At 41.7% G+C, this 27,291-nt stretch overlaps 1 protein-coding gene across 5 annotated transcripts in view; it reads right to left on the bottom strand.

The window, feature by feature from the left end:
* Positions 1–27,291, bottom strand: part of LOC134533112 (protein pangolin, isoforms A/H/I/S) — a 555,211-nt gene that overhangs the window by 145,362 nt on the left and 382,558 nt on the right. The gene's annotated exons all lie outside the window — the stretch shown is intronic.

Here is a 27,291-nt window from a genome sequence, read left to right as displayed (position 1 = left end):
GACTGGAGCGGCGTCTTGCCTGTCCATCTCGACTTTGAATATATATACTGTATAGAAGTCGCGAGTGGATAGGATTTAATCTACGTTTATCAGAAGCGTATGATGAGCAGCTTGGGAACTTCACCGCTGCAGTGCGCTGCCGTAACGCCCTGTATCGTCTTAGTTGTTATTTACACGTTAGAGCGCAGCGCTGTCGCCCGCTGTCATTCCCCGCACCCCTGATCCATCATTCACTGCAGCTGTAGGTCATTCAACGGGAGGGGGAAGGGGTGTTTGAAGAGTTCGACACTTGTCCCCTAGGGACCACCACAAGTCGATGCCCTAGAGATGGTGGCGATTGCGGCGGTGAATTAACCAACTACCTCAAAACCGTATTAGAAATTTTAACCTGGGCTGGCGACTTCTATGCAGTATATATATTCAAAGATCTCGAGACTTGGGCACGTCCGCAGAGCCCCGTCCGCGCTAAGCGGCGCAGCTAGGACGCCACTGTTCTCGACGATACCGGCGGATCCTCGGGGCGACTTGCGAGGGCAGTGACTCCTTGGCGAGCGACGGGCCTCGGGTGCGAAGACTGGTGCATCGGGGGACAGAAGCAGCTGAGTGGGCAGTGCGAGGCAGTGTGTTCGAACAGACGTGCCAGGTAAAATACAGCAGTAGGGAGAGCCACTATCGACCCAAGCTCCAGCGTGGACAGTAAACAGTACACAGACTCCACGTAAGAGTGATTCATTTATCGGCAGACGTTCATATTGTTGCAAATCATTAATAGCGTAAACATTAGATAAAAAATAAAACTATAAAATAATTGAGCTATCATTTAGGACCTGTTTTTCCCCCAGTCGTAACAATATGTATTCATATAATTTGACAATAAAAAAATCTAGCTCCAAAAAGACATTGATTTTCAGTGTTTGATTCCTGTGTAAAAAAAATTGCTCTATCGTTTGTCGTATGCCATATCTAGCTCACTTTACCCCATTCCTTTATAATATGAATCTTACAAACTTCAAGCTAATAAACATGTATTTTTAAAACGATTTTTTTCGCTGTTTCCCCAAAACCTTCGATTAACCCTTTAGTTACTTTGTAATAAACAATATAAAGTAATTTTTTATGCTGCCAAATCATTGCGAGAGATACCGCAGTTATGAATATAATTTTTTTTTAGTTTTCCTGTATTTAATAAGTCCCAAGATTTGAGTAGATTCTGAAAGAACTGTGCACTCACGGTGCTTCCGCTGGCGCTGTCTCCAAGTTAAATTATTTATTTGCGATTGTTTTGTTGGTATTTGTGCACGGCGGGCGAGATGAACACGTCTCGTGGAAGGCGGTCACGTGACAGGCGGAACGAGGGCGGTTGTGGGCCCATGATTTACCGCCGCAGCCTCCTTCCTTTCCCCCTCCCACCGCTGGGCCCAAACAAAGGCACGCCACAAACCATTACCACTCCAGTGCACCTGCCGGCCGTCGTCACATTCTTCGACCCTGCGGGCATGGGCCAATCGGCTGCTTTCAAACCCCTGGGCTGCGTTCCAATACGTCACTCGCGTCAGGAAGCTTTTTTCGCTTCATGTGTCCCAGGCCTAACACTTTCTCACTCTCGCGCATGCTCCGTGACCGCAGCGAAACACAGAATGTCCATAAAAGAATTCCTTAGTTTCAACCGTACATTATAAGTTTACTTTAGACTATTATTAACAACAAATAATACATCAAACTGAAGGTAAACTAAACAAGTTTAATGTATGCATCTTTAGTTATACAGCACACATTCAACCTTAAGTCAGATTCTTTCCACACTTTGGTTAACAAGTCCTGAGCAATGGAAGCAAAAGCCTCTTCAGTTCTGTGCCTCATGTCTGGAAAATCATTAGGTAGCGGCGGAACGTAGACACGATCTTTTATAAAGCCCCAAAGGAGAAAAAAAAAGACGCGAAAAAGAGCTCTGTCGTCTCAACCATTACGACCAATAAAACGGTCAGGGACTTCTACGTCCAACCACTATCGTACAAAGAGATTCCAATGGGGAGGGGCTCTATCTTATTGCCACATACAGTTTACAGGTTCACACTCTACTAATTGGGGAAAGAGCCATTCTTTCGCGCTGCAAGCGAGCAAACATCAAAGCAGTATCACGCATACCCTTATTATAACGTGTATTACTATGAAGGAATAAACATACAATCGGTACCCATAAACTAGAGGTAATGAAAAAGATAGAATTTTAAATTACGTAAACAAAGATATTGCTGCAAGCAACAAATGCATTTTACTTCGTTATCGTTTAAAAACCAAACGTACTAACTACTCTAGGTTTACTTTAATTTACTTTACTTAAAAAACGTACCAGGAATGACCTGACTCCGTAGGAACAAAATTACAGTTTACTTTATAGCGTTCGGCAACTAATACAGGTTTGCAATCGCACATCGTAGTTTTATTTCAACGACATGCAACTTCCGCGCCCTAGGCCCAATCTTTTCCTTGAAAACTGTGCACGTAGTGTATTTAAAAATAGGAACCCTCGAACCTACAAGAAGCTTGCATGTAACGCCCGTACTTTTTTATTTGCTGGTAGTCAACCGGGATGTTATACAGTGTCGATATGTTTAGGGGGGGGGGGGGGAATGGAGGCAATACCCACATAATCCAAAGGGGGAAAAAGAAACTACAGACTACACATAATCTAGGTAAACGATGATGATGAAGTTTTAAGACATCATATTTGTTAAAATATTATTTTATTTATTTTCGAAATTTCCATATTTAAGTGGGAAGTATTTCATACCAACCAAAATTCTCTTTTCATTCGCTTCCCTTCCCTATCCGCCCTTTCCAAAATTTCAAAGCTGGGTCTGTCTACCCCTTATTCGATGCACAACCGGGGCTGGCTTCCCCACAAGCAGGTCGGTCGACTGCGCGCGAGAGAGCAACCGTGTTCAGCCTGCGGGAGGCGCGCGGGATTAACACATTTTAAAGAGATTATTTTTCAGCCAACCCCTTCCCGGCCACACAGGAGAGAGGGGACGCACACAAAGCCCCGGCCAGATGCGGGGCGTTTGTGCCTCGGTAGCCGGCGTGACGGCGTAATTAGCTCTCGTCAGGTGGGCGCGACGCGACGGTGGCGCCGCGAGGCGGAGGCCGCGCGAGGCACGCGAGCAGCCGGACAGGTGGCGCTGCCCCGCGGACCGCCGCGCAACCACGTCGCCGCTCAATTACACGGCGCGGCCCGCCGGCGGTCGTACCTTCGGCTCCACATCCTCGGCGCGCTTTCGCATCGCCTTCGTGAAGAGGCCGCTTGTGTCAGACGGCGTTTGCAACAAACATGTGGGATCATTGTTTTAAGATATTATCATTTTTTACATACGCCACAGCTGGTTGCACTGCATGCCACACGAAACCTCAATAACGAACATAAAAGATGAAATTGCAACCTCACAGAAAACAAGCCAGAATCAGGTGATGTAAAAAAGTTAAAATTTGGCGGAAATAATTAGTAAAAAAATATACAGCACAGATAAAGCACAAATCCGTTATTGAGTTTTTTTGTGCATAATTCCAGTCACATCGTTGGGTTCGTCTGCTTATCGCGGTTTTGTCCAAGGTCGATTATTTGTAATTATTTACTGTTCTTGTTGCAACTGTCTCGTTAATCCACTGTGTCCTTACGTACTGTATTTTTTTTGTTACTAATTTCTTCCATGGAATTTTCTGTGCTGCCTATATTTTTAACTTTATTACATCGATTGATTTTGGACTGTGTTCTGCGTGTTTGCATATTCATCTGTTTATGTCCGTTATGGAGGTTTATTACACACAATGTAACCAGCAATGGCGTTGTCCAATAAAAATTTGAAATAAATCTTACCCATTGCGAGAACCAAAACAATAGCTAATTTTTAAACAAGATTAACACCATTCGTAAAAACTTACTTTTGCATTCAAAAACAAATTTTAGAGGAATACCTATCGTGTTGGAGTGTGTACTCCTCGTATCTGCAAGTATTTTCGAGACTGGCAGAAAATTCAAGTGAATTTTGACAAAGCCGCTCATCTACTAACATCTTGAGTATGTGTTCTGCTACAGTGATGGACGGCGTAGTATTAGGACAATGGACTCGTATTCAAGAAGACACGTTAGAATCTGCAGTTGAAGCACTATGCCAAAACAATAGAAAACAAATTCTGCCACTGTATTAAATTTGCAGTTTTCAGCGCGGTGCAACATCAATGCTGCCTCTTGCTAAAATTTTCAAAACGTTTCGTGTCAGCGAAAATTAGCAAGTCTGAGACCACAAGTATCTTCTTTCTTACGACGAGGCAAGGGTCTATAACCGGTCACTTTACACTCCCCTCGTTTCCATATCAACTAACATTGGCATAGCCAATTGTTAAAAAGAACGTTGAGAATGAGAATAATTAAAACATATTCGCTCTTAGGTTAAAAAATCAGTTTCATTTGCAAATCGCTCTTATGAATTTTGAAGTGATGTTCGTCTTCACTGTCAACAATCAGCTCAACACACCCTGCGGAGGGGGAGGAGGTGAAATTATTTCGCTGTTTTTGCCCTGGCCCGGCCTTGTAAAAATAATCTCTGCGGGGGAGCTAGGGCGGACAAAAATTTTGAACGTGCACGCACGCCGATAAAAATGCGGTATTTTTAAAATTCCTTTTTAAACTACCGCCCTTTCCTGCTTCCACCCCCTTACCCTCTTTTCAAAACAACCCAAACCCCTCCCCCTGGACCGGATTTCCAACGGTAAAAAAAAAAAAAAGTAATACCGTGTTGGTGGAGGGGGGAAGCATTACTCGCTCGGAGTTTCTGTATAAAAGAGAGAATGCGGCGCGCGCACGTATGGATAACGAAGGGAGCGAGCGAAAACCGTTCTTATGCACAGGCTGCGTAATGGGCGATATGTTAAAGCATGGGTGGAAGGGCTGGTTGTTCGCCTTCAGTGGAGGCAGGCTCCACAGAGGTGAGGGGCGATAATTGTTGATGAGGGGGAAGGGCAGGGGATAAAATTTTGAACCACGGCACCTGGAGAAGGGGTCGAATGCGGCAATTGTGCCCCAAGGAGAAAAAAAAAGTGGTGATGTGGGAAGGAGGAAGGGGGGATGAAAATATTTTGCCAGCCTCGTGCTCAGTCTGAAACGCTCGGTTGGCATCGCTGTAATCAACGCCTCTCGTAGGAAAAAAAAATGCGATTCTTTCGGTATTCGCCAGTGATGTGTAAAATCTAACTGCGGTAACGAGCACATTCATGTGTACTCGTGTTACTAATACACTTATAATACGAAACCCGGATACGAAATTTCACTTGGGATTCTTAAAAATAATCCAGAGCGTGATAAATATACGAAAATAGTGTTTTTAAGTACATTTATTGACGCGAAACACGCGTCGTTTCCGCAGTTACGTCGACTACAGAAACATTCGATTTGCAAAACGAAAATTTAAACTATATAATGAAACAGCTGCGATAAAAGCGAAAAAGAATTGAAAAAAAAAATTTAAAAAAAACCCGGCTTTGGACCTGATTTCCGACAGGTAAATTTTTTTTTAAAGAATGTTCATCTTGTTAAAATTCATTAACAGTTAATACTATACAATTTATCTTTGTCTCTGTTAACTCTGTTTAGCGCCATCCGTCATAGATGGCAACACCGTTTCTGTTACACATTCCCGTTCCTTGACTTCCGTCGCATCCACGAAATTAATGTCACCAAATGCCGTGTACCGTAAAATAAGATGTTACACATCAAAAACTTTCGGCTTCAAAACCACAATAGTTAACAACTGGTAAGGGATTATGATTTTTTCCTAATGATTATTTCAAACTGTTGCTCAGTAACATCTTCCACGTACTTTACTTGCTGCAATCAAATTTGGAAAGGTGAAGAAAAATGCTAGTGTCCTAAACTATAGTAAAGAAAATAGAACTAACGAATGTCTTGTCGAAATACGTACCCTAACTCTCCAATGCGAAGGTGAAATGTTCAGATTTAGTTTACGGATAATACTAAACACTAAATGATTCATTTAAGCGAAGGCGCTGATTTTTCGTCGTGCAAAGTGAAACTGCCGAATTCCAAAAGGTAACGCTAATATACGCCTATTTTATCTAGCTGTCTTTCATAGATTTCATAGCATACATTATTACGTTTTATGATCTTTTACCTGTAACATCTTAAAAATTAGTTCTTTAGACGGCAGAAACGGGAAGTTATTTTTGGGGGGGGGGGGGGGGGAGCATCTTGTAAAAAAGTAAAGTATCCCTCCCCCTCAAAAATAAGGATGTGTACCAAACACCAGAGAAAACCATGTGGACGGATGTTCTTATCTACTAACTGCACCTCCTACTCAATTCAACAAGAAACGCATACGACTTGATGTCTCTTTTAAAACATGCATGCTAAAAAAAATTGGTATTTTATTTTTAATTAATAATACTTTAGTTACTTTTATGTAAGTAAGCTATTCTCTAAATTTAAACTATTTTAATTGTCCACTATTTATATACATATATATTAAATTAGTGCTGGTATTTATTAGTTAAACTGGATGTCAACACAAATCTTCAATACAAATTTCCCTAACTTTTCCATGACACTCGTGATTAAAATGTTAAATCTCTATGACTATGTTTTTAAAATGCTTTATTTTTCACCTTTTTCTGGAAGAAATAATGAAAACACAAATTCCATCCATTAACCTCCGATAAAATTCCTGCAATGACGGGTCTTTATAACAGGCAATAAACTAAAGTTCTACAAGTTCAAAATCATGAACTGAAACACGAACAGGTATTGGCCAGCACTTTGAACTACACGTCAATAACAACGGAACGTTCCTATTCCCAACACGGACAGTATTTCGTAACAGAGCACCAGACGAACCAGCAAATAAAAACGAGCCGACCTGCCGGGGTCCGGCAACCACCCTTGCGATGGAGCGACGAGCGCGACGCGAATAAAATACAGTAAATATTTTTTTATGACAAACTACGTTTGAAAAAAAATTCGTGGATGCGACTGACCTCCCGATTAATATATATACATATTTTTTAAATTTTCTTTTCATCCCGTCGCGAACACATCGTTACTGCAATGAGAACCAGAGTTTTGTTTTTTTGAACGACTGTTGGACTGGCGCATTTATAATATAGTTATACGTTGTGTACATTAGAGGTTTTGTTTACTAAATTCGTTTTTGAAATTTTTTAAATAAGTTCACGTACAATGATTTTTTCCCCCGAATGAAATTTAAATCTGGACTTAACATCAATGGGTGTAATAAATTCAGTAGGAATGCTCATCAACGCGATTTAGTAACTGCCACGTTCACAATAACGCAATATTTTATGTCGCGTCGGTTCCTTCGCGCTAATATGATTCCAGCAGAAGACGGATTAATTAGGGCGGTAATCCAAGAAGTTCGGGTAACAGCGAATAAGCACTGCCTTGTTACAAAACAACCATAACCTAACTCGCGGGCCGTATTCCAAAACGTGTCCAAACCGAATCCTAGGAAGGAAACAAATCGGCGACCGTTTTAATAAACTGTGCCCTGCGCGAGGCTAGGAACTGGTTTTAACGGATTGCAGCAGACGTTTCGCAACCATAGATTCAATTGTTACGGCACCATCACTGCACAAAAATGGAATTTATAGTTGTTTTTTTTCGATTACTTTTTAAGTTTCTATTACTTCTTGTTATTACCATTAAATTTTTAACAACATATTCCAGTATAGTTTCGATATCATAAAATTTCATTTGGCACAGCAACACGCTTGGAACGTCCCCCGATGATCACAAAAGTGACTATATACGAGTCAATGGCGCCAGACGTGGGTCCGCCACCTGGGCGAAATAAACGAAAAGGTGAGCTGTGCGCATGCGCGGAAATTCGGGCAGCAGAACGGCAAATGATAAGGACGCCAAATAATCCGTTCCCTAAAAACAAGGACTGGCCGTAACCGTTATTTTTTTTCCCCGTCATTGAATACCGGTTTTAGGATCCGTAACACAATCCTATTTTATTTTATAATTCGGAGTGATCGAGACACGCCCAGCCGTGCGAAACGCTCGGCGCGCGAGGCATAGCCGCAATTACGGCGCTCTCTCGGGGCGTGGAGGCGCCGTGGGCGAACAGAGACAATGGGCGCAGGCGCCGCGCCTGGCATGAGTAATGAACTGTAAAAGAATGAACTGCTGGGCGTAATAGGGGGTAGAGGGGAGGGCGTGCACACGGCTCCGGGCTCATTCGCCACCGTGTTTTAATTGCCGCGGCTTGGCAGGCGGGAGATAAAGATAAGAGAGACGGAGAAATAGAGAGAGTGGAACCCGGGGAGGAGGTGGGCGAGGCAATAAGGCTCCGGGCCCGGGTAATGTAAGCAGCTTTCTTCCGGTGCTGGCGCGGGATATTAGTGTGCGCTCAGTCTTAGGGGTTGGCACAACTGCTGACTGCGCCCGCGCTGTTGCAAGAGCTAGGGGGAGGAGGGGAGGCGGGATTACCCGCGGGAACTTATTCTTTTCCCTCTGCTGCCTCAGCTCCGGGATTACCCACCGCACAATAGCTTCGGCTGCCGAGTTTAGCCGTTGAGGGGAAGGGGTTATGAAGCGATAAGGTTGCGTGACAGGTGCGTTCGCGTAACCACATACCACGGCTATATTTTAGAAATGTTTAAACATTATTTTATAAGCGTTGCAATATATATTCACTCTTCTCCTGAACAAATTATAAAGGATATTAAAGAAAACATTGGTATAGTTCCGAAGATCTGAAAGGAATGTAGAAATAGAGTAAAAAAAAAACAAATTGCGCAAAACTTTTGCTGTCACAGTTTAAGTAAGAGCTACTTGTTTCCAGTCATTATACACGTTGAAAGAAATGTTGATTAAGGATCGAAAAAGCTCAAAAATAAATTTGTACGTGGTTTTTCGTCATATATAGTCTACATATTCGTTTCGGGATAATAAATATGGGAATGAAAAATTACATTTGTTTCACCTTTAGTTGGACATTTTTGGAAGTCATGCACTTGTTTCACCTTTAGTTGGACATTTTTGGAAGTCATGCACGTACCGTATTACAGAAATGTTAGTGTCGAATCTTTTCCTATTGTTTATAAAGGATAATGAACTACAGAAGCCAAAAGGGACCGCGGTACTAGGGTGGCCACATCACCCACCGTTCCGCCGAGGTACCCGGGAGACGTGGCGGACGTTGCCGATTGGTGGGTGGGTTTTCTGGGAGTACTTCCGCTTCCACCACCCAGTCATTCCTTCAATGCATCAATAGCACGTACGAAGATGGAAGAAATAAAATACAAAGATAAACGGTTTAAATCTAGGATCACAGATATGAGATAAAAGTCTATGAAAGTTGGATTAATATTTATTGCCTTTCATCGTCTCTGATGACCCCGATTTACATGAGAAGTTGAGCTCAGTCTATTACTTTCAGCGACGAGATTTTTTTTTAACATTACCCCGTTTGGTAAAATTTTATGTTCGTAGAAATACTTTCCTTGATGCATACCTGACAAGACGTAGTCGGATAGAGTGGTAATGAAAGCGAGTTTTTCAAACGTTGATTTTTAAAACCAATTATTTATTTTTCATAAACGATTAGGCGTGGTGGCGGATTTTAATTTTTAGGGATAACATATTCTGTAGAAGTCAGAGTCATTGGTTAAATTGGGTTAAGTCATAAATACAGCCACGACTGTTCCGCAAATTTTTTGAACTCAGGCTAGACTAAACTGTTTTATAAGTAAAATAAAGCACCTTTTATAAGAATCACTGGCTGATGCCAAGGTCACAGTTATTTCATCCTTTGGACTGGGTTGTAAAGGGTCAACATTTCTCCCTGTTTATTACTGGCCTAGGGCGTTTCAACAGAACTGAGGTCCAATCATCGACAAGCCTACATTTTTACAACGATATCTAAATGTTCAAATATATATATATATATATATATATATATATATATATATATATATATATAGAGCATAGTTTTTAAATTGACCTATTTGCAACTTTTGTGGCACATATGTCAGCAAACTAAGTCTTAATTAGATCACCGCATGAGAATGAACGTGTGCGGAGTTTCTACTTGAAAGGTTAGATTCAATTTGAAACCCACCCCTCCTCTTTCAGATAATATCCCTTCATTTAGCGGTAAAATATGTATAAAAAATACATTTTTTTAAAACTCCCTTTCGTTGCTGATTCGCCTGTGCTGTGAATCACCGGCAGTCTACGGACTGAAAGAGTAAAGCTCAAAGCCCACTAACATTTTGATTTATTTAGAAGAAATGCACAAAGATTAAAAGGCATCTGAAAGCCGCATTACGCAGCCTTTCACACGAACTCACACACTACAATATACCTGAACGTGTATTATTATTATTTTTTAAATTGTTATTTCATTTAAACGCGCGGATTAATCGAACGCGGGCGTTTTTTTCTCTCTCGCGAGTCTGCGACACAAACGGAATTCGCGCGCCGAGAAGGGAAATTGAAAACAAAAATGAGGACGGGATTGATTGGTGGATTTGGGCGGGTACGGGGTAAACGAGGGGGTGGGGAAGACGAAAGAGGTGGGCGGGGGAAATGCGGCGCTACTCTGTTTATGAAACTAATTGTTTGGCGCGTCGTCGGCCGTCCGGCAAACCAGCTCGGCGTGAGAGCGCGCGCAATAAACGAATCCAAAAAAAAAAAAAAACTGATTTGCTTCGCTCCCGCACAGCGAATCGAACTGATTTGGATTTATAAAAAAAAACGTAGTTGGCACGGTTGCGTGAACAAGGCTTTATGCGGAGACCACACGTCTATAAGGCATTGTCTACAGGTAGTTGTTATTTGTACAGGGAAGCTCTTATTGAGATTGAGAGGTCAGAACTGGCCGTCGAAAGTTGTGGAGAAATGTGGAGGGGGCCGGTTAATCCTGAGATTTTTTTTAATGCGTGAATTTGTGCCAGAAAATTTTTTGGGAAGGGGCTACCGTACAAAGAAAGAATGCAGTTGCAAAACATGAAATTAAATAAGTCTTAGATATACCTGGAATATTTACAAATTTTTGGTCTCGAATACTGAACTTCAATAGTTTAAAACAACTTTTGATGGAATACAATTATTAAGTAAGCATCAATATACCCTAGAAAAAATTGGACTCGGTAAGGACTTCCGCGCCCTCTGTATGTACGCTTGTTTTGCTCTCTGATTGACAGTTATGATCGGTAAGACTATTATTTATATCGTATGGTTAGACGTTGTAGACCTAAATTAAGTAATGGTGAGGGGGTTCAAATAATTGATTTGCCCCGGGACCCCCAGTTTTCTTGACGGCCCTGGGCCTGACCACCAACCAAACAGTATTTTTTTTTGTTTTTGGCGTTAATCCTCCCAAAAACAACTCCAATAAAAAGAAGCGTCTGGTAGCAAGCAGCGAGCCTGGCCTCTGACCACTGAGGCCTGGTACACATGGGGGGTGGTAACACTAGTGTCCAGAAGCACTGTTCAGTTGAACGCCCGCTTTCGCAGAGGAAGAACCTTCTACCATGGAGGGGGCTGGTCATATTGATGTTGATTTTACTCTATGATGAAGTCGACAAGAGACCGCATACAGTCCCGAAGAACGTTTCTATTTCCAATGCTTTTTTCAATAATGGTGTTTCATATAGTGCGCGTATGTATTCATAATTATCACCCGTCCCGCAATCATACCGTTACGTTAATCTCGCTCTCAAAACAGGATGGACACAATGTTGTCGTTGTATCTGTCTTTTTAATGTACAGTGACGATTGAGATACCAAAGACACGCGACGTCTTCGACGTCCATCATTAAACTGCTGGGGTGAACGTGAGACCGGGCGCTTCAACGCGCGCGTTACAAAGCTACACGTGTACTAGGCTTGAGACAACATTCACAGTGCACCCACACTCCTACTCTAGACCAGTGGTGGCCGAGGTCACAATCAGTAATGTATTGTTTCGAGGTTTGACTGAATATTGTGATTTTTAATCCAAGACCGGCAGCGTTCGGGGAAATAAATAGTTTATGGTCAGTTAAATTAATGTAAAGTTGAGTGAATGATTGTTCTCTTACAAAAAAAAATGATTTGAGGCTAAAAACATGAATTTGTGATTAATATACAGAAGAAGAATTCAAAATTAATAATGAAAATTAATGAAAATCAACATGTAGTTTCCCGCCTGAGGCAGGGTCTACGTGGATGGAATATTGCTGACACTCATCGGAACCGGCTACCCTACCCGAGGGACAGACCTGTCGTTCATGACAGCCTGCAGAGTGCGTGGGATGTGGAGCAGCGTCGGAATGAATAGGCGAGGGAAACGGGAGTACCCCCGAGAAACCCCACTGGCCACGGCAACGTCCGCCAAGGTTTATTCCCACTTGCCACGGGAATCGAACCCTGGACGTCTTGGTGGGAGGCGAGTGATCTAAAAATCTCGATCCCCCGCGACCCTTTTCAAAATTAATATCCCAGTTAAGCAATTTAACATTTGGTTTGTTTCGCAGGTTTTTTTTTTCCCCTTATCCGCCTCTGCGACACTCCGCGTGGGAGTTCCTTCCGGACGCCGACGTCGCTTGTGCCACTCTCGCCCCGGCGGCGCGACGCCAGTTCATTTCGCCCCGCGGAGCTGCCTGGGATCAAGGAAAGCAGCGAAATCGGCTTTCAAAAGACCTGGAACCTTTCCCTCTGCATCACTCCCCCCCCCCCCCTCAACCAACCAACCCGCTCCCGCTTCTCAAAAAAAAAAAAAAAAAAAAAAAAAAAACCGGCGTCTCATACTTTGGCTGCGTTCCCCGACGACGGGTCCAGGACATTCGAGGTCAGCCTCCGCTAGTCGACCCAGCCCATGCCACGCACTCTGCGACCCCCGGTACTTCACTCGCCCCTTCCGGACCACATGAACAGCAGTCACAGCCCAACAGCTTGTCGACAACAATTTTATACAAGGCAAAAAAAAAAAGTAATCTGATAGTAATGCATTTTTTTACCCTCAATATTGCAAACACGTGAATGTATTACAATCTACTTAAATTTTTCCTTTATTTTTTTTCCTCCTTCGTAAGTTACGGCCGGTGTATTTTGTTAAATCTTCTCTCTCTATAAATCCTGTACAAACTTTTGTTCTTTCGTTAAATATGTCAATCATGGTACAATATAAAGTGAAAATTATTTCTCAGGTGTTTTAATTACGTAAATGTTCAAACAAATAATATAGCCTACGGAATGCTTAAAAAAAAAAAAAAAAGACGGGTAAATTCACCCGGAGGTACGCGAGAAGTACACAGTTTCGTGTACCTGCATACCTAAATACGATATTCACTTCCTATCGGACGACCATCGTGAATTGTCACTTACGGGGACAAGTACATACAAGTAAGTATATATTCGGACACTGCCTGAATTCGCAGGGTACCTGCGCTATTATTGTTCTTACTGTACCGCAAACCATGCCGATGTCACTACTTTTCGCTAATGTACATTCATGACTTTCAAAAATAAATAAATAAACCCAGAATAATTCCATTGTTAAAGTCGATGACTGTGAAATTGTTCGAACTGTGGCCATATTTGGATACGACAATTATCTTCTCTGTAAAACGGAAATGGACTTAAACACCACAATGCTGACGTAAAAAAGAAGCTGCGAAATTCCTTACAAGAAATGCAATACAAGGTAAAAGTACGATATAACTTAATTTAAGTAGCAGCATTTAAACTTTCCTGGGAATTCACTAGTGATGTCTTGTCCAAGTACCATTATTTTGAATATTTCTTACCATGACACAATAATGATAACATAGCTTCTCTAGTGCGGGTGACATCGGAAGAGTAGCTGTCTCCTGGGGTAGCTAACAGTGAGCGTTGCTTTTAGGCCTGGTAGGCTATTATAGATGTATAGTAGGTCAGTATATTTTATACAAATGTCATGTGTAAATTTTCTCATAACAGCGTAACGCAGCTTTGCCAAGCACCAACTAGGTGCATCCGCGCCTTTTTTTAAACACGCTCTTATTAGCTTCACTTGTAACTATGTAATCAAATCTTGTAAGACGATTTTAACCTACTTCTAATTGTCATATCGATTTGAAACTTTGCAAGTATATGTAATCCACATAACAATACAATAATTTCATGATAATGATCCGAAGAAAGAAGGTGGAGGACCATAAGGGCAAAAAACACTATTTTCGAGCTATGGGCAAAAAACCAGTACTTTAAAACTATGTGCAATAACCATGCTTCTTGCGTATCCATGAGGCCGCGGCATGGCAGGAAATTTGTCCGGGGGTGAGGGGGTGTCACACACACATGGAAATCAAGATATGTAACAAAACAAAGACAAAATTAATTTCTAGGTCTATTTTGTTAAGTCCTACACGCATAAGGTATGTACCTTAAGGTACAACCACACGGTTGGTTCATGTCAAAAATTATTTTAAGGTCAATTCGCATTACGAATTTCTTTATCGCGCAACCACTGAGAGTTAAAAAAGAAGTTTCTCCCTTGTGGATTTATCCGTTTCAAACACTCGACTTTCAAAGTCAGCTCCACACGCATTGGCTGCTTTATGCTGACATCATGAAATCATTAGCCTACCAGACAGAGTGGGAGGGGGAATAAAGGAAGGAGGGAAAAAAAACTCAGTGATGGTGGCTCAAGGGTCAGCTGAAAATATATATATATATTTTTTTTTTTTCCCCCTTACCTCCTCGGGTAGAGGAAAAATTAAGGCCGACCCCGACCCGTCCACCTTCTCGAGTTCCGCAAGGCGACGCGCGAGCCCCTGGAGTGTATGCCGGCCCGCCGGGCGGTTCTCTGCGCGGTCCGGAGCAAAGCCGGCCAACCCCACGCCCGCTAATGAGGGCTCCCGGCATGCACAGCGGGTCGGCGGGGTTCGGGTGAGGGGAGGGGTTGCAGGGTGGAGTTCCGCTAATGAAAAACCTGGCGAGCACAGGCGGCTCCAGTTACCAGCGGGGGCTGCCCACCCCCTCCCCGCACAGCCGCACACGTCACGCCGGCCTTTGAAATTCGAACACTTTTCACGGGCACACCTCGCCGCGACCAACGGACGTTGATAAGGGAGGAGGAGGAGGCAAACACACCGAGCCCCTCTCCACACCATCCCCTCATACGGTACACACGAGCATTTAAATATCGAGATTGGCCATATTAAATCGACTGTAGGTCTCTTTAATAAATAAAAAAATACCGGGTGAAACGGAACAGGGGGATTAATGTCGCAATAACGATACCGTGCCTATAGAATTACGCTGACGGAAGATGATAATACCGTTCTTTCTTTCTGCGCTGCCGGGCGCGACCAAAAAAAAAAAAAAAACACAAAATAAAACAACAAAATAAACCTGTAATTTGGCAGTTCAAAAACGTAACCTAAATGCAGAAGAATGTTTGCCAGTTTAGCTAACAAATGTGTTCATTCGCGTTTGTATTGTATCACGTAATTTTCTGTGCAGCTAACAGCTTCCCAACCACACCTCTATCGCATGCGGCCCTGTGGTGGGGCGACCATAGCAATTTGTTTTTAATTTATTATTTCTTGTAAATAGTAGCAATTTCCACAAAGTGCAGCGAGGACGCGGCGTTAGCTACGAAAGAGGAATAGGTATGCGTACATCTGAACAGCAAAACTGCAGCCAGGACTATATAAATAGGGAGTTTTAAAATATAAGCCACAGCTAATAACAAACATTAATCATTATGTTTTCGCTATAAGGTTCGACGAAGCACTAGAACCTAGCTATGAACGCTCGTGAAAGTCAATATTCTTAGTCTAGTGTGCGTAAGTGCTGCGTAATGTGCAGACGACCTCGTGGTTACTCAAGATGGTTACAAGCTGGTGTCTGGAAATCAATTAATACCAAGCTCAATCTGTGTAAAAAAACTGCCTGGAGTTTATTATATTTATTTCTTGCAAAGCTAATCATTTGAAATAATAATTTAAAAAATTAATAAATCACGTCTAAAAAAGACATACAGTACAATATGACGGGAAAGAGTCCACTCATGATTTGAGCATATTTCAAAAAATCTTTGCGTCAGTGGATGCATCGCTGGTTCACGCTTAGATAATTATTTACGGGATCCCTCCTCAAAGAACTACTCCCAGGATCTACCTTCCGCCACACACCTGATACGTCTCGAGCCCAGGGAGAGATTGCAATGTTAGAAATGTTTTAAAAAAACTGCTATCACAAATCTTATTTCAATACACAAAAACTAAACTTGAATAATATTGACAGCCGTCAATGTGAAACATACAATTCTGTACTATGTTAAGTCGAGGAACCACTGTTTTGGAATACTGGCAACCTAATTGGAAGTACAATTGAGTGTGAATCTTTTGTTATTTCATTCCCAATTTACTGGCAGTGATTTTTTTTTCTTTCGGAAAGTTGATTTCTACTGATATGAGCTAGCACGGGCTGTACACTGTCGGCTGTCAGAACTTCAGTCGGGAAAAAAATGTTCGTTCCACAAAATTTTATTTCTGCAATAAGGCCCGTAACACCATCAGTCCCACGTCTGGACGAAATCACCTCAAAAATGAGCACTGCGCATGCGCTGAAGTTTGGCCAACAGATAGGTCGCGGATCAGGACACCAAAATCCGTCCCCTAAAAATGAGAGGCTGGCCGTTCTAAGGATGTCTCAAGAGTTCCACATTTCACCCCTTTTTTTTTTCCTCTGAAGCAACGACCACCTTAGGAGGCTGTCCCGAAGTCCTCGCATCTGGTTGGTAATAATAATTTCTGCACTTTTCTTCATACATAAACACACTCACACACACACACTTGATTCCTCATAACTCCCCTCAAGCAAACGAGGTTCGCTGTGAACAAATATCCCCCCCCCCTCCCACAGTTACCGACAGCATTCCTTTTACTTACGGACCTCCTTTTTTTTTTTTTTTCCATCCCCTGCTCCAGGAGTACGGAGGGGAGTGTCTGTAAGGACGCCAGCCACGTCGTCGCGGCAGGGTTATTCTTACCGGCGCTGGCAATCCCTCGCCGAACAGCCCACCCTCGTCGGCTGTATTAACGATGGTCCGAGGGACGGCCGGCGCGACTCCTGGAATGAGATTGCGACGTATCGGGCTCCGGGATGCCGGCCGGATCCGCGGTAGAGGAGGCGGGACGTTTTCCCTCTTTTCTTCCCGCTGTGTCCTTTGTGCACTCCCCGGCGCGGCGGGTGGAAGAGGAAGGGAAACTGAGGGCGCTTTTGTTGCTTTAACCTCTCGAAGACGGGGGGAGCGACCGAGGGTCAGGAGGCGACACTGGGACCAGCGCTCGTCGCGCGCAAGGGAGGCGCAAATACCGCGCTGCGCTCTGTCCCCGGGGTTAAAGGGGGATTAGGCCTCGCCGTCTTGCAATCTATATGATACACTTGTACCTAAATGTTCGTTCTAAATCTGAAACCTCCGAAAGTTCTTCACCGAAATGCTTTGAAATGTTGACACAACGTTGCATTCGAATACGCGCGTGTTTTTATGAACATATGTCACACCTGTGACAGGTATAAATAAAGATATATTAGTAATATAGGTAGATAAACATGTCTCTATACGCTAAATGAATATTTGTTTGTTCATCTTATGTTTTGTAAAGATGTGAATATATAGACACAAAGAGACATAGAGAGGTATAGGGACGGGAGGAATAAGATATATTGAGAGATATAGATAGGGATATTGATGTAGAGAGATATAGACGTATATAATAGAAATACAGTGAGATTTATAGAGGGAAATGTACAGATAGAGGTTTTGTATATCTGCGCCTAATTCAAACAAATTACAAAAAAAAAAAAAAGGTACTATAGAAACGCATGCTGGGCGTTAGCTGGTTTCAAATATGTTGATACTGCTTCCGATAAATGTGCTAAATTTTCTGCAATTCATACCACCATCCTTAAAACTTCATTTATTAGAATGTGTACGAGTTTCAGTCCGTGTTACTATTATGATTCGTAACACCTGAGACGACTCTTGCCTATAGTGTTATACCACCAAACTAATCAGTTAAAGTACACAAGGTCATTACAAACACGATGTTTGCACGACTGAACACTATGCACAAGCGTAATAGGCGTAATAATAAATAAAAGAGATTATTATAAATTACGGGATGATTTTTAGTCACCTACGTTACTTCGTTGATAAAACAATAAACTGATTTTTTCTTCTTTTTGTTAATATAATCGCAACAAGCAAGTGGGCAAGATGTGAATGAATACCCATAAAAATGTATTGCTATTATATTATGTTAACTGTTAACAAAAATAATTTTTTACATTAAAATGTTTTAAGCAGGCGTGTATTTCAAAGCGGCCTTTTCATTTTATAGGTTAGAAACATCCAAAGATTTTTTTTGTGGCTAAAATTCTCATTATTTGTTTGTGTTTTTCCACCTTGTAAGGCTAAAATAAGATATTCAATGTAGGGTCCCGGAGATAGCAGAATACTAGCGATTGATATCAATTCCCAAAATATGGGTACTTTAAAAAAAAGAAGGAAAAAAAAGGAAAGTTGCACAGGTTGGGTTATAAGTAAACACGGGCGAGGCATAACAGGCGATTCATAAACGAATAGAACTTCATCACCTGGTTTCAATTTTTCTTACTCTTCCGGTCCCGATTACCTCGCCCCCCCCCCCCCCCCAAATAAAACCCTTTCACGCAGGTCTTTATTACCCAGCAGTTGCGTTGCCGACCAGGACAAAGAGACCTTCCGGCACCCGCCCAACGCTGGAAACTCCCCCCCTCCCCCAACACAACTCTACGCGACATTTTTTTCTTTTCTACGCCAGCATCGTGCGTTATTAATTACCGGCCGGCGGACTTGCGTGCTTCTTGCGCCGCGGGGCACGTTCCCCCACTCCCCTATCCAGCCATCATTTCCCGGCGTTCACGGCGCACTGTAGTAATTCCAGTAATGGCCGTCCACCCCCGCCGTCCACAACTCCTTCCTCACAGCTAAACGGCAGCGCGCAGGCGCGGCATTGAGGCACTGCGAGCAACCGGGTGGAGGAGGGGGGGGAGGTGGGGGCATTGTGCGATCCCCGCGAGTGGCTCAACTTCCGTGCACACAGATGTACCCCCCCCCCCCCCCCACCACTTCTCACCCTCGCTCATCTGCAGCATCAAAATATCCGCGATAAATAGAAACAAAGTCTGCCAAGCTGCAAACAGGAATACACAACTTTTTTTTTGCGTCGATAAGTCTGGTAACCGCAAAAAACTGTGGTATGTAATACAAAAAAAAAACTACAATTGAGGGGTTCGCATAAAAAAAAGTCTGTTGATTCGAGGATACGGACAATATTTGTTCTCATTCTAACTGGCAAAATATGCGGGGAAATTACACTGACAGGTGAATTTGTTTCCAAATTTTACTCTATGATATACATGATATAAATAAATTGGTGACATGATGCTGTGTATATTTCAATGTACTGTTCACGAACTATTAAACATTTATTCATTAAAATCCATACACACATAAACAAAGGTCATTCTAAAAGTAAAGAACATTTGTTTATCTAGATATTTTTTATTAACGATGATGAAACAAAACTTATTTTATGACATATATGATAACTTAGCTATTTTTCTACGTACTCGCCATACAAAATTCAAATATTCCTCAAAGCGTGTCACCAGTTTTACCATGACTTCAGCATACTCAAGTTACCGCCAAGTTTTTGAGCTTTTCTTGAAATTTCCTGAAAGAACTGAGTCCATCCACAGTGAAACGTTGGCGGATATTATTCGCATTCAAAAAGCGTGTCACAATACGAACCTCACACTTGGCGGGATATTTGATTTCGCCCCACATTCCAAAGTCAAGCTGCAAGCAGTGAACGACCGTTGCGGCTCGCTGTTGGCGTCAGACTGGCGAAAGAGTGGTCAGGTCCAGGACGCGGGGGGTGGGGGAGGCGGGAGGAATAGCGCCGCTCTGTCACATCAAAACGTTATTTACTTTTGGAATGACCCTCGGATATTTGCATAAACTACATTTTATCATTACAAAAAAAAAAAAGCCAACAACGTCCACCATGAAAGGCGTATTTACGTTATTTGATTTGATTCTTGCAGTGAGGCAGGTTTATTTAAATAATTATTTGGAACATCACTCTAATGAAACTGACTCGTCACCGTCATCCCACTCGTTACATTAGATACACATTTAACATCGGCTGATTTTGGCCTGTTTTCTGTGTGTTTGTGTATCAATGTTTCTTTGTCCGATCTCCTGTTTTTTTTCTACGATATACAGCGGAAACTAGCGATGGCTTATGTCCGGAATAATGATTTTTGTCGGTGGTTCTAGCAAGTAAGCCGTGCAATGTCGCGGACCGTATTGTTCTATCCTCTGCGCAGTTGGCGGGCACCGGTCTGCCCCATCACTCTTCCATGGTCGAGCACGAGCGCTGCGATCTCAAGGTCGTAGGTAGCCGTGACCGCTAAGGCGCCACACTCGCGCCGCGCGGGTCCCCAGGCAAGTGAAGGTGGGTTTACGATTGAAAATACTAAATTACAAAAAATTATGAAAATTATGAAAAAACTAAAGAATACGAACTCGACCTGTACGCCGATAACGGTTAAGTAATACTCCGAACATCCCGTTTATGACTGACGTAAGACGTGGTAACACGGGACTCGGAACTACTTTCAGGTAAACATGTTCAACTGTGCGCGCGGTCACACACAGTCTGGATATGTTTCGTTCGAGGCCATTTCTCATCCAACTTAAAACAGGTTGGCAAAGTAGTTAAGAACGACATATTCTGCACATACGCGTTTGATAGGCTGTTGAGGGTTGAGAGTATAATCAGTGCTTTGCGAAAAACGCAAGTTGCTTTTCGTGCAATATTTTACCGAATGCAACAAAAAATAAATATATTATTGTTTAAAAATTGTTACTGACGGTAATTCTCTAACAGAGGTGCACGTGCTCAGATAAATAGGATCCATAACACATTCATTCTATGACAGAAGATAATCGGTTGTGGATTTTAACACAATTTATGCCAACTTTCGTGTAACCGTACACTTTCGTTTTTGTAAATATGTATGTTTACTTAAACCTGTTCACCTGAAGTAGTTCGGCGTTCCGTGAACCCCACGAACTTTGTGGTCGTTAATACCAGCCAATGAAAATGGGCGAGAATGCAGCCATTTTACATAAACTGAATTTTTGAAAATGTAGGAATCGTGTGCATTTTTATTAGGAATCATTGCCAATTGATAATTTATTCAATGTATCACTTTTATTCATGGTAACATTGGTTATGTACCTAGTTGAAATATCATATTATATGGCTACGATTGAACCTAAAACTTGCATTTTAGTTCGTAACCTATAAATCGTATACAAGAAAGAATAACAAAAATTAATTTCAAAATATAAATACTATTTCATGAAAAACTATTATCATCTATTCCGAGCAAACATAAAATAGCTGTGCAGTTTAAAAAATAAATCATTAATTTTGAATATCATTAAGTTTTTAATTATAATAATAATTCTTTATTTCCTACTCATTTCGTACTACCTAAAATCCTGCTTTTCCAGAGAAACTTTATTTCGCGCCAACAACACATTCTACTGTGCTATGATCGGTGCTTCCCGTAATCATAAGGGGGGAAAAATAACAATTTCTGTTAAGACTTAAGTCAACACATGATTCGCACATGACCCGTCAAAAACTCCTACACGACAATCAAAAACCGTCTGACTAGTGTACATAGTCATGGTTAATTACACGACTAATTCTTGAGTTTAAATCGTAAACGCACCTTTACGAGCAGCGCATCAAGACACGTGAGACTCGACGGAGTCCACGAAGACACCAAGGAAGTTCTCGTCTCCGCAACGCAGCCTGCTGATTGGGCGATCAAACAACTAACTAGGCTTGTCTTGAACCTACAATGGCGTGGAAACTCTTATCGCAAAGAAACCCCGTCGGCGTGCACATCACACTCACGATACGCGTAACAAACAGGTGACGCAATTTTCTGTCGAACCGAACCTCCCACCGCCGCCAACATTCCAGTGTCCATGTCCTTAGCAGGTCAAGTGCTTAAAGCGTAGTCGTATACAGGTCGGGAGCATGGAACATTTTAGTTAAATGCAAGTGGTTGCCTTATATATATATATATATATATATATATATATATATATATATATATATATATATATATATATATATTACTAAGGCTAAATACAAGGCAATGACGGCATACAATAAATAGTTGTAAAAGTTACACTTTTGACAACAATTTACTAATTAACTTAATTTTAGAGGAGTATTTAGCTGGGTATAATTAACAGATTATTCAGATAATTTATATTAGATATTGATTAGAGTAAAAATAATCTATCCCATAAGTTACAAGACACATGAGAAACTACTGTTATTAGAGTGGATAATTAAAATTTATTAAGATAATATTAAAATGTATTAAGATATTCTTTTTAAAAACACAGGTTTTAAAAAAAACACTTGATTTAAACCACGGTTAAAACCGTGAGTAGTATATGTTGGTTCCTCTGGGGACTGGGTTCTGGGTGAGGAGTCAGAAGCCGATTTCCCCATCTTGGATTGTGACATCATGGCAGCCATCTTGGATGACCTTTTACTCTGACCTTGATCCCGGCAGCCATCTTGGATTCGTTAACTTGAATTCCGCAATTTTGAATTTCACATCAGCCATTTTGTTTCCCACCTTATTGTATTCTAGAACTTTCCACCATTTTGAATTATGATGCCGTAGTTGCAATTTTCGTTGCGGCCGCCATCTTGAAAATTCATAATTATTATACAAAAATTGGGGAAAATTAAAAAAAATAAAATACTTAATTTATCAAATTTTTATAAAACAATTTAACAACGAACTTTCATCACGGAGCTCGAAGTCCTCGGTTTATACCCGGTGAGGGTAAAAATAAAAATGGCGGCGGATCCTTCCTCCATGGAAGCCACCAGCATACTGACATCTCACCACTAATGCCAAAGTATGTATATCGCCAGCTATTTAGATGTCACGTCCGCCATATTGTTTTCGTCTATTGGAAGCCGCCATATTGTTTTCGTCTGTTGGAAGCCGCTATCTTGTTTAGACTAATAGAGTGCACTGCCACAATGTTAGTTTAATCTTTATCCGCTAGAGTGCAGTAACCATTTAACTGTGGTACCCGCCATCTTGAAATTTGGGTACAATCTTGGAAGTGCACAATTATTTAGCTATAAAATCGGGAAAAATTCCGTAATTCATTTTAAAAAAATCTGCAATTAATATACTGATTGATTCGATCGATAACTGTTCTTAAAAAAAAAAAATTTTATTACATAAATTCTACAATTATACAAAAAAAGCACAAATAATTTAATACTAAAATTACTTAAACGAATTCTGTTCGACATTTATTTCCACAGTTCATTTTGTACAGTTCAAGACACTATAGCTATAAGGCCCGATTTTCGAGGTTCATCAACGAAATACTTAAAGCACATCTTATACACATAAAGTTGGGAAAAGTTTTTTTTTTATGTAACAGTAGTGTGCAGCAATTTTTTTCATTTGTCACAAGCAACATATCGAAATGATCTTTCATTTCTTGTTTTAGCTACACGAATCGGACACACCTCATTGTCCTCATTTAGCGTATTCACATTAACGGGATTACTTTTCTCAAAGAGTTTTATCTGACAGGTCGACGGCGAAACTTCAACCGTGGAAGTCCCCGTTGTCTCCTCTGTAGCTGGTAGAGCACATGTCCCTTGCAGTGCTGGAATAGAAGGTGCTGCTGTTGTCAAAATGATCTTCGCTGCTGCCGGCGTCGCTGTCATCGAAGTCCTTGATGACTTAAAACATAATTTCTGCGCAACGCGCGCAGGGAAGAAGAAGAAGAAGATAGACGACGGAGCTACCGCTTTTTGAAGCATGTCTTCCTCGCGAAATGTACGGGAATGGACGGGAAAGATGGCACCTAGGCAGTTTCTGCGCAAGGCTACCGCCGCTGAGATTCATTCCCCTCCTCAACCCTACAAGGCCCCAGCATCTCTCTCTCTCTCTCTCTCTCTCTCTCTCTCTCTCTCTCTCTCTCGTCTGTGTGCCGGGCCGAATAAACAAACATGGCGGGAAGGCTGGGTTCCCTCCCCGCCCCCATCTAACCCCCTACCCCCACCCAGCACAGCCTTGCTAACAAACTCCCCCCTCCTCTCGACGTCATGTTCGGGAGAGCGACTTGCATCGCACAGCCGGGGCTGAATAATCTACCCGGGGGTCTCTGGACAGGATACGCTCCCTATCGTCTGCGGCATCATCCTGGACTACGACACGGACAAACACGCCAAGAACACTCGTTGTAGGGCCACAGGCCACCACACACAGTGGTCGACCCCTCACGACTCATGCCTTATCATTTAATGCAAATTGGTAGAATTTATGATTGATGTAATTTGTAAAAAAAAAAAATAGCTTAGTGTTTTTTTTTTTTTTTTTTAATTGTAGAGGCTTGTTTCTGATAAGCGACATTATTTTCGAAGGGCAAATGATACTTTGTCACTTCTGAAAACTGAGGGGTGTGGGGAAAGAGGAAAAAAAAATTAAATCCTCCCTCGGCACCATTGTTCACGTGTGTACAGCGAGTGCTCCAGGGATGGTGGGTACAAAACTGTTGCGCACACTAAATTAATTAATTAATTTTACACATTATTAAGTCATTTTATTTAAATGTATTTGTGACAATTTTTGGTATGTCTAGGATATAATATTTATCAGGTTTATTTTGCATGTACCTAGTCAGTAAATATGTATGTGGTTAAGTGTAAGACAAGGTGGTACGCCTTAACTTCTCCACTTAAAATAAGGCAATCAATAAATAAATAAACTATTCATGTCATCAGCTGAATTTTCTCCTTTAACACACACGCAATGCGTGTTGCGTTGCACACAGCACCGTTAATATCCATCGCGGGTGGTAACTTAAAGGATTGTTAAATGAAGCTGAACACTTTCGTTGGTCGTTGGTTATTGCGAATATCTCACTCGGCTATTAAAAATGTAATTATGCACTAAAAAAACCTTTTCTTTTTTATTTAGCTTGTCGACTATGAGGTTACTAGAATCGTGGGAGGAAAAAAAGAAACATAACTTCTTAATCGGGATTGCCGAGTCTGAATTCGAACCGAAGACCTTCTCAAAGCGAATCCTGTGACTTGCGACTGCGCTAACACGATCAGTATCACGTACTCTACGTGAACAAAAATGGGTATGTCGTAAATAAAAAGTGCTTTAAGAGAATATTCCAACGGAAGAATCGGCAAGTAGAAAAAAAAGTAACTATGTACTTTGTTAGTTTGTAATTCTTTCGTCAAACACAAATTACTGCATATAGCTTGAAATAAAACTAGTTAAGAACAGAATTTGTCCGCTTGCTGACCGCGGCTTGTATTTGCCGAGAAGCACTCCCTACTTCTGTAGGATGGTTTGAAAACAATAGTTTAGGAACATCAAAACTCTTGATTCAGTACTGACCAATGCCAATGCGGACATCAATGTCCAAGTTCCCGCCCCTTGTCTGGTAGTCTCTTTTCTGCCCCGAACAACTCTTCTTCTTGGACCAGCCAACTTTGTCCTGTCCTCAACCAGCTTACTTAATGCATGTGACTTACTGCACCTGCATGAACGAACCCGAGGTTTTCCCCTGTGATTATGCAGGGCCCAACTTAACTTGTTATAGTCTAGACGTTAGTCACGGGAGTTAGTCATGACATCAATGCTTCCATGACTGGCCAAACTCCTCCTAGCACATGATGCATGCGATTATTCGTGCATGGCTTGAACCTTGTATGATTATTGATTAGGCGTATAGGCTTCGGCTTGGACGCACTTAGTTATCCATAGACGTGAGAAAATTTTCTGAGGAAAATACAAAACACATTTCCAAAAAAATAAAGCTTTTTTTTTTACATTACGAATGTAAGCTAGTTTGATATACGTTACACCGCAGTTTACCATCAATTAAAAATATATTATCAGAAGGTACTGGTCAAACAACAATTTTTGTTCCTTACAGTTAGAAAAGGATATCATGGATTTTACCTAACTCGAGTGTGGAGTGAGCCATTACAAGTGTATGCTTTTTTTGGTTCTGCTTGTAATTACAAAAAAAGTTGACAAAAAGCAATTGTTTCTGTGTAAGTTTAACTTTTGGATAATTTTTCTGTAGATTAACGAAATTTTTCCTAAAAATACTTTTCCGGAAAACTAACAATCTCTAGTCCACTTATTGTAATATTGTTCTAAAAAAATCCATACCACAAAACTGTACTAAAGGAGCTGAAAGTGCTGTGTCTGCAACTACTACCCATAATCCAACTATTCAGTCAGAGGTTTTGGTCAGCAAAACTTGCCAGTTGAAAGTATTTTTTGTTGTTTCATGTGTTACATCATTTCATTCGTGTTTTTGCTTGTAATTTCGAATAAATTCAATATACAACAATGGCTGATTGTTTATAAATGGTTACAGCAATGAATTTTGTTCTGTTTCGGACTAGTGATAAATTTCGCGGCGAGACCCCATCCAGCCAAGGAAGGCTCCGAACAATCTCGATCTTACACCCTATAAAAAAAAACTCGGGAGACGTTTAGTTGAAGAGCGCGTCCAGTCAGGGGCGCATTTTGTATCAGCGAGGCGGGATGGCTCGCTGGTGCTTCTAGCGCGGTGTCCTCTTTGTAAGTTCAAGGCTGTGGCCTGGCGCGCAGTCGTCTCCTCGTCGTGCGCGGGGCAACCACGGCGGACAAAATGAACGTAAAAGTGTTGAGTAATACAATTCTCTTGAGTGGTTTCAAGAATCTGCACCGGGTGTTTCACGCCTGAAATTTATTCTGAAAGCACGCGTTTTGGCCATTTTCACTCTTCTAGAAAATACGGTTTAAAAACGAAATACGGAAACAGAACTGCTCACCCGCACTCAGCGTATTCTTAAATCATTTTCGTAAACAGACACCACTAGTGATATCGTGAGCAGTTCTGGTAGCATTCACAACCCTTCCCCCTTTTTCCTTCCCAATAAGGAAAAAACCCGGCGACCCTAAAGACACATTGTTCGCCCGTCCAAACGGAACCACCGGCAGGGGTAAGAGCAGAGAGAGCGCACCTCGCTATTTTTTTCTCCTCGGCACGTCAGTTCTGCACCGCTTTCTTATTTATCCAC

Source organism: Bacillus rossius, chromosome 6 (assembly GCF_032445375.1).
Source record: "Bacillus rossius redtenbacheri isolate Brsri chromosome 6, Brsri_v3, whole genome shotgun sequence".
Classification (NCBI taxonomy): Eukaryota; Metazoa; Arthropoda; class Insecta; order Phasmatodea; family Bacillidae; genus Bacillus; species Bacillus rossius.
Note: the sequence above shows the minus strand (reverse complement) of the source record. Positions and strands in the feature narration are given on the sequence as shown.